The sequence below is a fragment of the Taudactylus pleione genome, unplaced genomic scaffold (genome assembly GCF_031769625.1).
Source record: "Taudactylus pleione unplaced genomic scaffold, aTauple2 ptg000066l, whole genome shotgun sequence".
Lineage (NCBI taxonomy): Eukaryota > Metazoa > Chordata > Amphibia > Anura > Myobatrachidae > Taudactylus > Taudactylus pleione.
The window spans coordinates 6193489-6209259 of NW_028284468.1; the positions used below are offsets into that span (position 1 = coordinate 6193489).

Consider the following 15771-nt stretch of genomic DNA (forward strand, 5'->3'; position numbering starts at 1 on the left):
CCAGGTCGGCATAAAGGACATGAAAAGGGTGTCTTCACGCAGGATACGTTGCACAAACTGGCATCACACCCGCTATGCCTCAGTGATATCAATAGTGAACTGACTGGCTGAATGTTGCTTCAGGTCACAAAATAGCTGCCAGCAAAATGGCTGACTTGACTGTATGACAGGTGTACGTTAAAGTCGACTGTGGTTATGTATATGCCAATTGTTTTGTTTACAAGTATTAGATTTATTTAATGTTTTCCGATTTAAATGTCGGAGGAATGGTATTGTGTTATACCGTTATAAGGCTCAAGGGTGAGATAAGGTCCTGCATCGTAGCTAACCCTTTACCCATCCCCCCCTACTTTTACTATGAGGCTCACCGATTACTAGTTATACCCCTGCATATTCCCATGTCTCTATATAAAAACTATGGTTGCCACTTTTTTTGGAGTTCATACTGTCCTTTATTTCCCTGTTTTAACTCTTACTTATCATTATCATTGGCCCTGAGTTCCAACTTTACCAGCCAGGCTGATAAAATGCCAGCCAGATGCCAACTGCCTCTCCCTATAGCAGGGATGGGGAACCTCAGGCCCGGGGCCGTATAAGGCCCACGGAATCATTTGGTCTGGCCCTCTGTGCTTTTTTCTGCTAGCCTCATCTGGCTAGCAGGGTGCCTAGAACGGCACCCTGCAGCCAGAATATATGCAGCAGTGCCACCTGGAGCGTTCTTACGATGCTTCAGACGGTCACACCGCTGCCCTTACAGCTCCCCAGAGCATCCTTAGGATGCTCCGAGCATTGCTGTAGTCACCGGTGATTGTGGCCCCGCCCCGTGTAACATCACATGAAGGGGGCGTGGCCTGCACTGACCCGCGAATATTGTTATACATATCAAAATGGCCCTCAGCAGAAAAAAGGTTCCCCACCCCTGCTCTATAGAATGAAAGCATAGAAGTGTATTGCCCTGACCAGACAACAGCACTCCTGTATTTCTGCATAGTGCGCTGAATGAATGTATTCTCTTAGCCTGTTTACACTGCCACCAACTCATGACTACAGTGCTGTGAAATACGCAGAGCACGCAGCCAGACAGTTAAAAAAGCTAGCAGTCAGTAGGTGCATTCAGTTTAATAAGTGCTCCGCTTGTTTTCATTATGTGGGTCAGTGTCCTCAGATTATGCAACAGAAACTGCCATGGATTACGTCTCATCTGAGCAGAATACATTTCTGCCGGATTTATATTTTATCTCGAGAGGAAATAACAATTCTTTAGTACGTATTTTCCTGTGCGACTGAGCAGCTGTAATGCTGATATATTTAGCACTTGCCGAGCTTGTGGTAAGTAGGGTGTTGCCTAAATACAATTAGCCGGTCAGATGACTGGATCTCTGCTCTTGTGGCTTGCAAACTGTGGAAAGGATATTGCTTTTAATAAAAACTTAAACTGCAGATTACAAAACATAAAAGGGGAGCAAATGTCTGCGAATGCAGGGCGGTGTTATGAATCCTGACTGAAGACCGAACATCAGCCCTTACAGAAGACCATGTTTAAGCAATAGGCTTTATTTTGCAGACAGAAGAAGGATGTCATACATAGTAAGTGTGCATCCTACATCAGCCCCGGGAGCGGTCATATACACGGCTTACAAGGCGACGCTGCTATCTCTGAGAATCCTGTCATATAATATCTGGGAAACAGCCAGCTAAGGAAAGGTTGCTTTTTTTTTGTTTTGTTTTTTATTAGAAGGCCTTTTCATTTTGCATTTCTTGCTTTCTTGTTCCTTAATCCGAAGCCTTTGATATCTTGTCCATCACCCACACCGTTAGTTACATACTGCGTTTAAGGTGAGCTGGATGTATCCTTCCTCTTCTATAAGCGATGCTGCAGAACGCATCTCTTGCAAGGCTGAAATGGCAGCAAGGATTAATGCCTTCTTTTCTGCATGCTGTGCTCCGAATCCATTATACGCTGCTGTCAGTATGTAAATACTATGCCTGACATAACATACTGCACCTCCTGTCTCTCACTTCCATGTCTAAACATTGCATCACCCTTTTGCAGCTGACATTTTCATTATCATCTTATGCAAAATACAAGCCTAAAAAAAAACACCAAACACATAGACTGTTAAAGACAGCGTGATGGTATTAATCTTGCTTTTTAATCCTGTCCTGTATTTACCCAGCTAAATAATGTATGCTGTATTGTTAATTAATGTGAATATCAAATTAAAGCGCTTGAAAACTAATATGCTTGCAATGCTGGTAGGAGGAATGGAAAAAAAATCTATTTTTAACTCCTGCGTAGCAGTGGAGCCTGGCTTCTCTATGCGGAAGTTGTGGGGAAAAGGTTGGTTCTCCAGGGGATCACAGAAGTGGCCCTTTGCAGTGGTCAGTCCAGCTGTTACTTATACACAACTGCAGGTCTATGGGACACAGCATGAGGAAAACCCGGAGGTGGGTTATCGTAGTTACCACCATCCCTTCCCCAATAGAAAAATCCACTTGTCATGAATGTCAGTCATCTGGGCTGCTTTCCAGCTGATTTTACCAGCGACCAATGAAGCAAGGACCGAATAAAAAGGTTTATTTTTATATTTCCTTAACTGCGTAACATGGTGGAAGATGGAAAGTATTCTCTGTGTTAACAATCCCTTTAATGGTTCATAGAGGTAGGTTGAAAAGTGCATGTTGTTGTCAATATCGTTCATATACACAGCGCCAACAACATACGTACAATTTACACTAAAAACATACAGCTAACACAATACACAGTGGGTGCACTGCATGTTACATTACACAAATAAACACAAATGAAGCAGTGGGAAAAGAGAAAATAGGCGATATAATTGACTTTATGATTCACCTGTATAGGGTGCTGATTTAACAATAGGCGATCTGCCTTTTCTTAACGTATGTATGAAACAAATGCATCACTTTTTTTTAAATGACCTCTACATACTTTGTCTCTTGCTTGGGTGCATAAATTACATTTCTGTGTGAAAGGTGTATTGGAAACTATGGCGGATGGTTTATTACACACTTTAACTGTTCACTGCTCTCAGGCTGGATATAGCATTGCAATATGCTGGCTAGACTAAAGAAAGCGAATAATAACAACCTTGCTGGTAAATAAATAATTAAAAAAAATATTTATTTTTGTTATATCAATATATGAAATTTTAAAGATTTTTGCTCTGGAAACCCATTCAGTTTTTCACTATTCCCTTTCACTGTTAAAACCTTCGACAACGTAAAGCGAGGCCTTTATTTGACAGTAACCCCTCGATTTCTGCTCCGCTATAGTTGCTTTTGATTAGGTAACAAAGCATAGTGAGGTTTTTAACTGCGGCAGATGTAATCCGCAATCTTTACATAAAAATAGAGATTTTTCTATGACACTGTAAAAACCCCCATAAAAAGATGTTCTGAAACGCCAAATGTAAAGTACTTGTACGTTGCTGGCTTTGTTATTGCATAAATGTCATTGCTACAGTCTGTTGAATAACATTTGAGGCCTGCATGGGCCGCTTTGGTGGCTGAAGGGTTAATAACTATCCTGACGCAGGATGATTTCATGTCATGAATCCAAATCCGTACAGAACGGGGTGTTTTTCTTTTTTTTTTATATGCATTCCCTGCCTTGCTCTGTGCGTGTTTGCAGCAAAGCTCCTTTAAGAATGGGTTTCTGCGTTGGTGATGATCTCTCTAGACTGGGCCTTCGCCTTGTTTCTGTGGCAACGGGAAATTTTTTCGCTAAATGGTTTTAACACTGGGGGAAGACAATGTTATTTCTAGAAAATTTTCCACCAGGCAAGTAGCAAATTCTTTCCACAGAAAGCATTAATTAATTTTTTTATTTTTGTTTTCTCTGTTGGGAAATGATTTATTGATTTCATCTGTATGTGCAGACAAAGCTGCGTGCTGTGCATTCTTAAATGTGTCGCAGATTGTTTTACATTATTCCTAAGGCCAACGTATATATTAGAGCAATATGCATACTGTACTAAATAGCAACAGAGGCAGTTTGTATGCAGCATGGGCTACTAAACTGCATTAAACCGTATTTAGACCACAGGAGTTCTCAACACACTCTGTTGTAGTTAACAGTATCCCTACTTTCCATTTTGTTCTGTGTTAATATTCTTTCATGTTTTTATATCAGAGGCATGTTACCGAATACGGAAATGTGTTCAAAACAGCGTATAGAAGTTGACAGGCGCTAAACTTTAAGCTTTTAACGTAAATAAATATTTCTGATCTGTTGCCTTAAACAGCAGGACATGTGTGAGTAATTTTGTAGGCTGCTGTGGTGTATGCTTGCTGGCTTTTATTCTCTTCCTGTTCATGTCATGTTACATTGGCGAAGAAAAGACCTGCAGCTGTGGCCATTTTGAGTCCCCATATCTGCTGCAAAATGGTTGCCAGGCAATGAAATAGGAAGATTGCGGTACTTTTACTAGTTTACACAGGTTTTTTCTTTAAACGGGATGGTCTTTCTGTTATCCCTCTCCACATTCCTGGTAATGACATTTCAACTGAAAACCATCTTGCATCTGCATGCACCAGGAATAAACTTGGTTAAATGAACCCTTACGTTCCCAGGGGACAATAATCAGTTTTGTTTAAAAAATTATAATTTGACTTCGATCTTTATATTAATTCTACATACAATGCTAACTTGAAGCTCCAATTCATAGGCTGCACAGACAAATAAGCTCTGTTTCCTATGCTTGAGTGTTTTTTTTTTTTAAGTGTACTTCATTTTAACGTTTTGGGGGGGCAGGAATCGCAAAAAAGAAACCACAAATTCAGTCACTCCCATTTGCTTGAGTTGAGAGGGGACAGTGGAAAGAAAGACAACATCACATTTACTGTATTAGATTTATAATCATATATCGCCCATCAAGGCAGAAACTTCAAAATCAATCTGATTTCAAGATAGCATACCTCTGTCTGTCCAGGGATACCAGATCGGGGGAAGATTGATAGGTTATGCCTTGAATGGCAGCGCCTCACTGGCTTTTATCCGCTTCCAGTTCATTATTGTAGCACGGGGGAGAGACCTGTGTCGGTGGCCATTTTGAGACACCCTGTGACCTGCTGATAATGATGACACAGCAAGGCTCTCTTTCTCTTTGTGACTGCTCTTGAAATATTTTTTGACACTATATTACGTAGAATCCATCCGGGTATCTGCAGTCAGCATGTTAACCCTTTAAATCCCAGGGGACGCCATTAAAAATCCAAAGTGCTGTAAACAGATTTGAAATTTTGACATTGTTTTTGTTTGCAAACACTTACTCAGCCAACGGTGCTATAGACTGAAGAACGAACATTTCCTACACAACATGCATGCTTTTAACAGGTCACATGAACAAAATAATATGCTATTGTTAGTACTTGTTACATATGACATACAAGCACATATAGTTCTAACATGGTAACAGAAAAATTGAAATAAACAGAAGCAAAAATGTAATTAAGAGGGAAGCATTATTATTCCACAGGGAGAGATGAATCACATGCGGTTTGTCATTCAATTGTTTTGAAAATGGATTATTTCCTTTGCAAGTATCAGGGATAGCATGCCCTTGTAGGGGCTGATTTTTAGCTTCAGGTAAAGCAGTCGCAATTCTGTCCATTTCCACCTATTTTTAAATCAATACGAACATCCGCCTGTATTCTGTGTCGGTTGCATCAATTCAATGAGAAGCAACCAAGATGCACTTGCTCATGCGCAGTTTGCTAAATATCGCAAGATCCAATCACATTTGGAATTGCATGCTGCTATGAATCAGGCCAATAATGTTAAGGTCAATTTATTAATTGCAGAATTGTCAGATGTGCGGCACATTTAATTTTGTACAAATACTGTTTCCCACCCCCCGGGTGCATACTGTCGGCTCACACTGACCTAATGTATTATGGGCCTGATTCAGAGCCGGGCGCAATTTGCGGACGGTCGTTCAAGAAAAGGGGGTGGCTATTCAAATGAACCGTTCGCTGTTTGCGGTCTGTTCACGCCTCTAGGTCTGAACGAGCGAACAAAACTTGCGCTCGTTTTTTGGGAAACTACGCCCCCTGGCCGCTCGCATCCTACGTCATGTCCGCTATTTATTAGATTAATCGAGTACATCGACCAGGGTATGAGCTGCTCGCTATTCTTGTGGTTGGTTTATGCTACCACAATTTTGCGAGCAGTTCTGGTTATAAAATAACCCAGTGACGTGGTCAATGACGCTGCTGTTTTAATTATGCACACCCATAAAACACCCGTTTTGACCTTTAAGCACGCCTGCGATCGGATCTCCACTCCCCGTTTTCAAGCACCTTCCCCTGTTACCACCCACATACGCCTCTTTCTGTCACTCAAATTATCAGGCATTTACTATTTTGCGAGCACATGAATTTCGGCCGCACTGACTGGTTCGCGCATGCGTATAACGTTCCGTACGCATGCGCAGTTGGGCAAACATCGCTCGGAGCGAACGAGCGGCCGCTTACGAGCGGCTCTGAATCAGGCCCTAGATTTTAGGAACCTATGTTTTAATAATCGCTGCAATGCAGTGATTATTAACAGTCCATCTCGCAACTGACTTTTTCATTTTTTTCCTAAATGTCCTGGCTATGTACTAACTGTAAGATAATTCCTGTTTCGGCATAACTGTATGAAAAATGGGCTTGATAAATGAGCCCCTTATCTTTGAATGCAAAGTGGTAGCTAGATTGAACACAGTAATGAGACTGATTGCTGTGAGAAAGCTGCAGTATTTTAATGGTACAGGTTTAGTCTCCTATATCCAAAATTCTTGGGACCAGGGGTATTTTGGATATCGGAATATTCCGTATTTTGGAATATTTGCATATCATAATTACATATCTTGGGAATGGGAACCAAATCTATACACAGAATGCATTTATATTTTATATACACCTTATACACACAGCCTGCAGATTATTTTATACAATATATTCAATAATTTTGTGGCTCAAACAAAGTTTGTGTACATACGTAAAATTAATTTATGTTTCATATACACCTTAGACACACAGCCTGAAGGTAATTTTATACAATATTTTTAATAAGTTGGCGCCTTAAACAAAGTATTTGTACATTAAATCAGAGCCGTAAGTAGACTTTTTGGTGCCCTGTGCCCGAAAGAGCATTGGCGCCCCTCCATTTTTTAAACAAGAACATAAGATGAAAAATGCACCTGAAAAAAGGCCATGGCCTCTTGGGGAAGGGCCAGGGAAGAGATAGGGGAGGCCAGGAGATGCTGGGGATAAAAGTAGAGGAAGCTACAAGAGAAAATGATAATAAACAGGAAAACTGACAGGCCGAAACAGCGCCCCCTGCCCTGCGGTGCCCTGCGCCATGGGACTGGTCGCACAACCCTAGTTACAGCCCTGCATTAAACCATCAAAATGCAAAGATTTCACTATCTCAGTCATGAAAAAAAAAATCCGTATTTCGGAATATTTGGATATGGGAGACACAACCTGTACTGAAATATAGCAAACCTACTGCACTGCAAATTCATATCATCTAAATAGGAAACAGGATCAGGGATTTAAAGAAGTAGTACTTTTAACCCAAAAACTCTAAATGAGGTAATGCCGCGTATCCACTTGAAGATATAAATGAGCGATGGAAAGATAACGACATAGTTATCGTTCAAGCGCTCATTAATCGTGCATAAATCGGGCAGTTTAATGTCGGAAACGACCAGCGATGCGCGCTCCTACTGGTTGTTTCCGACATCAATCATCGTCTGAACATGACAATCAATCTGCCGATAACGACAGATTGACCATGTTCAGGGATGACTGTGGGTGCCTCGTTCAGTATAGGCACTACAGGGGATGAGGAACGACTGTATGATTACAATGTTGTAATCGTACTGTTGTTCCACTATCTGCAAGAATATACGCGGCTTAACTTAATGCATGCATTCTGGGTTCTGGTAGTGATTAACAGATGCTAAAATGTACAATTATATTTTTCATAATAGCTGAAGATGACAATTGTTTTATATTATTGTGCCATGTTAAAACCCACTTTTTATTCTTCATTATTTATTACTTACATGTATTCTTATAAACGTATTTATACTGTGTTTTCTCTTAGCATAGCTTTAAGTGCATGCATGCACAATACAGAGAGAGCTTATGCTCATTAGAAATGACATTGGTAATAAATGGAAATGATGGTACGGGAGGTAACATTAAATGTCATTTCAAATAATGATTTCTGAGTGTTAGGAATCAGTACATTAAATAATTGAATATATTATAGAAATATTTGTCAAATCTAATGGCAGAGGACCTCATTAATGTACCGCACTGATGAGTAACTTGAAACAGACTGTTGCACCCAGATGGACAATCTTGCACACATCAAAGAACAGGCCTAATATATGCTCTCATAAACTAGACGTGCCTGTATAGAGTAGCTTTCTGTAAAAACGCTAACCTCCTTTCATTATATTGAAATTATTAATTTTGTCTCTTAATATACTTCTCAGTGACCCTACCCTACCACTCCCACCCCCCCCTCCTCAGTGGTTACCAGCCATACATCACAAGGAAGGCTATGAGGTAACTGCCAAGACTGGGTTTGCAGCCAGGTTTGGGATGTGCATGCTGCCTGGTTTAACTATGTATTTTTAGTACGCAGTGTACTGTCTATGGGAAGTGCTTTATTTATTCTGCTGGTGTAGACCTGCCTAAAAATGCATCCTCAGTCCTCAACCCTTTATCTCATCAAGTCAGAGGGAATGCCAACACGCCATCCAACACAACATCTTAATTTTTTAAACGTACATACCATGGCGAAAATCTGCTGCAAGCTCAGGGGCATGGGGTGTCCACAAAATGTTTAATAACAATATTAGTAAGTAGTGGGCAAGTAAAGAATAGAGAGGATTTACTGGAATTGGATTATCCCTTTTACTGCTACAAATGGGACTAAGCGCTGCAGGCATTCAAATGGGGAAAGGGAACTTACCTAAAAGTCTTTCCCTTATAGCTGCTGTTGTCTTGCTGTTGTGTTGCCTGGGTGATGGTGGGGCATTTATGCATATTGGAAATAAATTACACACAAAAAAAAGATGTGCATTGATTCCCCCCCCCCCCCCCCTGTGCATTGATTTCCATTAAGCCCTCCCTTTCCATGCAAAACACTGCAGACATTTTTATAAGACATAAAATAGGAGATAGAAGATTTAAAGTGCTAGCACCCACAACTTGAAAGAGGAGAGTCTCTGTTTTAAAGTGTTGTGACTGCTGAGAAAATACAATACTCTCTCTTGATCAAGGGCCTGATTCAGCAAGGATAACAAGAGCTAAGTAAGACGCACGCAGTCGGACAATTTTCGTATGCATCACAGTGCGCATGTGCGAACTTGCCACTGCAATCGGGAATGTGAGCACAGTGTGTACGCAGACCCATTGCAGAGTGATTAACAGGAAGTGCCGTTTGTGGGTGGTGATGGGGGGTGGTAAAGCGAACGCAGGCGCATCAATGCGCTGCGATGACATTGCAGGGGCATGCATAAATTAGTCACTGCAATACCATATGCAGCCTGAGGCCTCATAGTGTGTGCTGAAGTTAGCAGTTTCTAAGTGAGGTCTGACCTCTCTTAACTGTGCGTATAGGTCCAATGTTACTCAATGTTACCGATTGTTTCGCTATGTTGCTCAAGTGTATGGATGTGAGTAAGGGGAAGTGGGCGTCTTCATGTTAGGCTGAGGTTGCATTGCGAATGCAAACATTTGCATATCCCCGTTGATATTAGCAACTGTACTACGTGCGTATAAGAATTGCGATCCTTGCTGAATCAGGCCCCATGTTCATCAGAGAACACACATACACTGCAGAAATCATTATAAAGACCAAGATGGGGAAATATCTCCCACATACTGGCTTCAATAAACTCAGGGACACCTTTGTTTGAAAGAGTAGAGCCCCCTCTTTCAAATTATATGGACTCTTAGTGCTTATTATCCGGTGTCACCAGACAATATCAACCGGAACTGCAGAAAGACAAGTAGAGCCGGCAGAAGGGTGAGGGCACTTAGCATACATGATCTCCCCATTCTGGCACTTACACACTCGGAGACACCCTCGTTTGCAATAGGGGAGTCTCCTCTTTCAAACAATGTGGCCCCTTAGAAGCTATTGTCTGCCTCTCACAAGACAATAACACCCTACACTGCAGAAACCATTACGAAGTCCAGACATGGGGAGGGTTCTAAAGCCCAGATGTCCTCCACCCTGGCATCAATAAACTCAGGGGTCCACAAGTTTCATACCATAGGTTGCATATATTTCAAAAAGGTATGCCTTCACTCAAACAAAGAAAAAAAGCTTAATAATTTTCAAATGCAGATCTTATTATGAAAACCTACATCTATTTAATAAGTGAGTAAGTGTGTGTATGTCTGTTTGTCCTTTATGCACAGCGTTTTATACCAAGCACCACCAAATTAGGCACGTGGCGTAGTTTGACCATGATTACGTTTTGGCTATGTTTGAAATTCGTCAAAGCCATGGAGGTCTACATGGTGCCCACAAAGTAAGCCGTGGAGCCTCTGATTTTACATTTTTATTTAAGCAAGTTCGCTCAGGATGTCTTCCAGTGCCTGAAACTGCACTGATCTGAAGGTACATGTTGTTATGTACCATTGGGGGGCAGACAGAGCTCCAACGGAAGAGTAGTGAGTCGGAGGATCAACTCTAACACTGCACATGCACTGACAGTTACTACTTTCCTCCAAGCACAATTCCATATGCCATGGCCTGTGCATTATTCAACAGAATTTATAAACTGCCAGGAACCACCAAGGATGTCTCTGCACAAATTACTTTTGATGGTTGGTACACCAATCATGCTACTTAGAAACCTGGATGCTCCAAAGCTTTGCAATGGTACAAGACTGCATAAAAACTCTCATAGCCCATGTAATTGAAGCCACTATCATACCAGGATGTGGCACAGGAGAGGATGTGTTCATTCCTCACATCCTACTCATACCAACAGACATTCCATTTGAATTCAAGAGATTGCAATTTCCAATCCGACTCTCTTTTGCAATGACCATCAATAATTCCCAAGGTCAGTCTTTGATTGTAGCAGGTATTGACCTGCAAACACCTTACTTTTCCCATGGGCAGTTTTATGTGGCATGTTCAAGAGTGAAGGCTTCCAACAGCCTTTTCATTCTGGCTCCTAATGGAAAAACAAATAACATTGTTTATATCTCAATGTTGAGGTTTTGTCTAAATACTCTATATAAATGAATAGATAGGTCTCTTTCAGGGCCAAAACCATGTTAGCAAACAGTGTTTTTTTCAGGATCAATGGAATAGGGATATAGGCAAGGACAGTGTAAAAAATGAATGCTGCAGATGTACTTCAAGGGCTATTCTTCAATCCGGGCACTGCCGCGTATCTGAGCTAGTCTATATAATAAGCGAGAAAGTGTGTGTGTCTGTCTAATGGTCCTTTATGCACAGCCAGAGGGGTCTATTTACTAAACCTTGAATGGAGATAAAGTGGACAGAGATAAAGTACCAGCCAACCAGCTCCAAACTGTCAGTTTTCAAACACAGCCTGTCAAATAGCAGTCAGGAGCTGTTTGTCTGGTAGTTTACCTCCATCCAAGGCTTAGTACATAGACCCCCGAGGTTTGTGCCTAGCTCCAACACATTTGGCATGGTGATGTAGTTTGTCCAAGATTAGGTCGTTGGCTATTTTTGAAGTTCGTCAGGGCCATGGAGGTCTACATAGTGCCCACCAAGTAGGCCGTAGAGTCTCTTATTTGAAATTTTGGTTTAATCAAGTTCGGTCAGGATGTCTTGTGGTGCCTAAAACTGCACTGATCTGAAGGTACAGGCTGTTATGTACCATTGGGGGGCAGGCAGAGCTCCAACGGAAGAGCAGTCAGTCGTAGGATCAACTGTAACACTGAAACTGCATTGACAAGCACATTTTCATATGCCATGGTCTCCAATGTTGGTCTGAAATGTAAAAAATTGAGGCTGCAGATGTACTTCAAGATTCATTTTTCAAGCCGTGCAACACCGGGTATCCCAGCTAGACTAGAATCTGGCATTTTGCTGTTTTGGAAAATGTGGATTAATGCCGAAGCAAAAAAACGCAAAGTATTTCTTGGTGGCGGTTAGAAATAAAAATATACACATTTGCTTTTAGCTCACTTTCATGCAATTTCAATAGCAAAGCACTTTCTTGGACACTTTAAATTATCTTTATCATGTGAGCGAGTTAATTATATTTTAATGAAAAATGTAGAAGAAACAAAGTGGTTTGGGCGGTGTTTTCAGACCCACGTGAATTTGCCATCTCTGTGGGTGTAAAAAGTACATTCGATTTGGTTGTTCAGTGATAGCATTGCAAGTGTGTGGCCAGTATAAGGGGATACGTTGACCTACTGGTAGGAAGATAAAGAAACTAACAATCGATTTGATATGATTATTAGCCTAATAAGTAATAACATGAGATCTTATGCTATCTGTATTGATGACATGTAAAAGCTAGTGTTTGGTAATATAAGTTCCTGTAGGAGTTAGGATGTGACCACATGAGAATTATCTACAGTTGCTCTACAAGCAGGATGCTGCTGGGGAAATAGCACAGCTAGGGGGTCATTCAGACCCGGTCGTTAGCGCCGATGCGCTCGGACCGGGTCGATGGCCCCCCACAGAGCATGCGCACGACGGCGTGAGACCCGCTACGACCGACAGCGCCGGTCGTAGCGGGTCTCGATCCAAAGGGGGCGAGCTGTCGATGTTGATTGACAGCTCGCCCCGTTTGGAAGGCGGGCCGGGGGGGTGGCAGCCCAAACGGAGGCGTTCCCATGGGAACGCCTACCATTTGGGGGAAGCCCCACTGACATCACTAGTGCAGAGCCAGAAGGGTCTCGTCGTAAGCCCCCCTGACCATCGCGACCATCAACGGAGCGGTCGTTAGAGCTGTGGGTGTTAAACCACAGCCTAACGACCGCAACAGAGGCGGGCGGTCAGGATGCAAGCGGCCGCCCAGTTTCTGAGCGACCGCTTGCATCCTCCGACCGCCTCTGAATGAGGCCCCTAGTCTCTATGCTGTGCCTCCCGACTATGCCCCACACAGACAGCAATGATATGAGACCGCAAACTACAGCTATAATATTCACCAGCATCTACACTGGACCATATTACTGTCTCTCAGTTACTGTCTCACTGACATCCTCTCAATATCTAAAATACAACATTGCTGAGACAGTCCCATCCTTTGCCTGACATAGCTGTCTCCATAATTTACTTCATAATATCTGCTGCCACTCAAACTATCAATATTCAACTAAAATACTTGTTCATACACTTATAATCTCCCACATAGACGATTATAAAGCCATTCTGAATGGTCTCTCTAGGACCATCAACTTGAATGCAGTATGAAGACTAACATTCCAAATAATCAGCTTTCTACTTGTGCCCCACTCAGTAGTGAGTCATGCCAATCGCTGCCTGCACAGTGCAGATGCCGTCTTCTAACATATCATTCAACAACAGTATTGCTGCCTGTCTATGGGCTTGATTCAGCAAGGATCGCAGTTGCTAATACGCACGCAATCGGCCGATTGTTTCGCACTGCGCTTGTGAACACTCCACTGCGATCGGGACTGCGATCACAGAGACCACGCAGACCCATTGCAGAGTGATTGACAGGAAGTGCAGTTTGTGGGTGATAACGTGGGGTGGTCGGGCGAACGTAGGCGTGCCAGTGCATTTCAACGGCGCTGCAGGCTCGTGCATAAATTAGCCACTGCGATACCATACGCAGCCTGAGGCCTCATAGCGTGCGCTGAAGTTAGCAGTTCCTGAGTGAGGTCTGACCTGCCTTAACTGTGCGTACGGGTCCCATGTTACTCGATGTTACCGATTATTTCGCCATTATTATTATTATTACATTTTATTTATAGGGCGCCACAAGAGGTCCGCAGCGCCGTACATACAGACATACATACAGCGCCATGTTGCCAAAGTATATGGATGTGAGTAAGGGGAAGTGGGCATCCTATTGTTAGGCTGTGGTCGCAATGCGAATGCAATCATTTGCATATCACTGCTGATATTAGCAACTGCGTTGCGTGCATATTAGCAGAATAGCGATCCATGCTGAATCAGGCCCTATGTCTATATGTCTCCAAATATCTTGTATTTGTCTTGTAGTTGCCTGGTAGTGATATGAAGTCTTGGGGACTCCCAAATTTGATAGGAATTATTATTAGTATTATTATTATTATTATTATTATTATCTTTTTTGCTACACTGGGAATTCCAGGAGGAAAAAGGGATAGGATGGATTTCCAGTAGGAGGAAGGCTTAAGGCTAGAGAAAAGTCTAATTTTGGCACTGATGACAACTCTTGTGCTCAGATCACTGCATTGAAGGCTTAGGCACATTGGAACCCCACCATGCTGCTAGTGTGGGCCGGAGGCTTATTAGCAGGAGATCTGTCACGATCATTGCATTGCACTGACGGAAGACTGACGTTAGCACTGAGGAGCAGTGACAAACAGTAAGCATGTGACAGACATACATGATGCATACAGGGAGTTGTAGTAGCTGTCATCTCTCTATATTTAGCAATACACTATGTTATAGATATACATTTATTTTGCAGACAGCAATAGCATTTAGCACTCATTCAGATTTATCTTTGTGATCATTTACGGATACTTTCCCATAACTGTGGAATTATAAATGTGTGTGGTTTATATACTAACAAAGCGCAAAAGTGATGCCTGTAACCCATAACAAATGATGAAACCTTAGCTTTTCAATCTAGTACATGATGAACCTTACGCACTGTTATTGTTCATGGGCAGAATGTGCATAAGGGAACATTGAATGCAAACCTGTGTCCCGATGTAAATACCCTTTTGTGATGTCATACGTCAGTTCTGTGCGGATGATCTTGTCTGTACAAGTTCTTAGAGCAACAAGGTTTTATGTTACAGGACAAGACATGTAAATGCATATTATAGAAAAGAGTCTGCGCACCGGAAACAAAATCTAGTAAATTTTATAAAAAACATTCATATCCAGGGGTGTCAGGAGGGGTACAGGTACATAGTACCTCAAACCCGGCCTGTCTGAGAGCTTAGACCTTCCAAGGAGGTGCAGCCTCACCCCCCCTTTAAGCCATGTCCACTTCAGAAGTGTGATCCTGTATTTGCAATGTGGTGTAGAAACCCCCCACATACATGGCTACGTCTCCCACAGTGCTGAGCCCACAATCTCTGATTTCATCAGCACAGATGGTGTAATGGTTAGCGTTACTGCCTCACAGCACTGAGTTTGTGGGTTTGATTCCCACCATGGCCCTACCTGTGCGGAGTTTGTATATTCTCCCTGTGCTTGCGTGGGTTTCCTCCGGGTACTCCGGTTTCCTCTCACAATCCAAAAATATACTGGTAGGGTAATTGGCTCCCAACACAAAATTAACCCTAGTGTGTATTAGAGATGAGCGGTTCGGATTCTGTGGAATCCGAACCGCTCCGAACATTGGGGATCCGAGTCCACCCGAACCCTGTTCGGGTGTTCACCGCCTGACTCGGATCCCCGTTCGGGGCCGAACGGCGGCCGCCTGATGTCGGATTCTCACTAGAGAATCCGACATCAGGTCTCCTCGCGTGTAGGGCAGAGCGCAGTGATAGCGCTCTGCCCTACACAGACACAGACACACAGCCGCCAGCGGCAGCTGTGTGTTT

The 15771-nt window shown here is 42.5% G+C and overlaps 1 protein-coding gene across 1 annotated transcript in view; it reads left to right on the top strand.

Annotated features, from left to right (window-relative positions):
* The first annotated feature begins 2623 nt into the window (after window positions 1–2623).
* Window positions 2624–15771, top strand: part of ZBTB38 (zinc finger and BTB domain containing 38) — a 33869-nt gene continuing 20721 nt past the window's right edge. The window contains exon 1 of the mRNA XM_088466597.1: window positions 2624–2663. The gene's annotated coding sequence lies outside the window, so the exon portion shown is untranslated. The remainder of the gene's footprint in view (window positions 2664–15771) is intronic.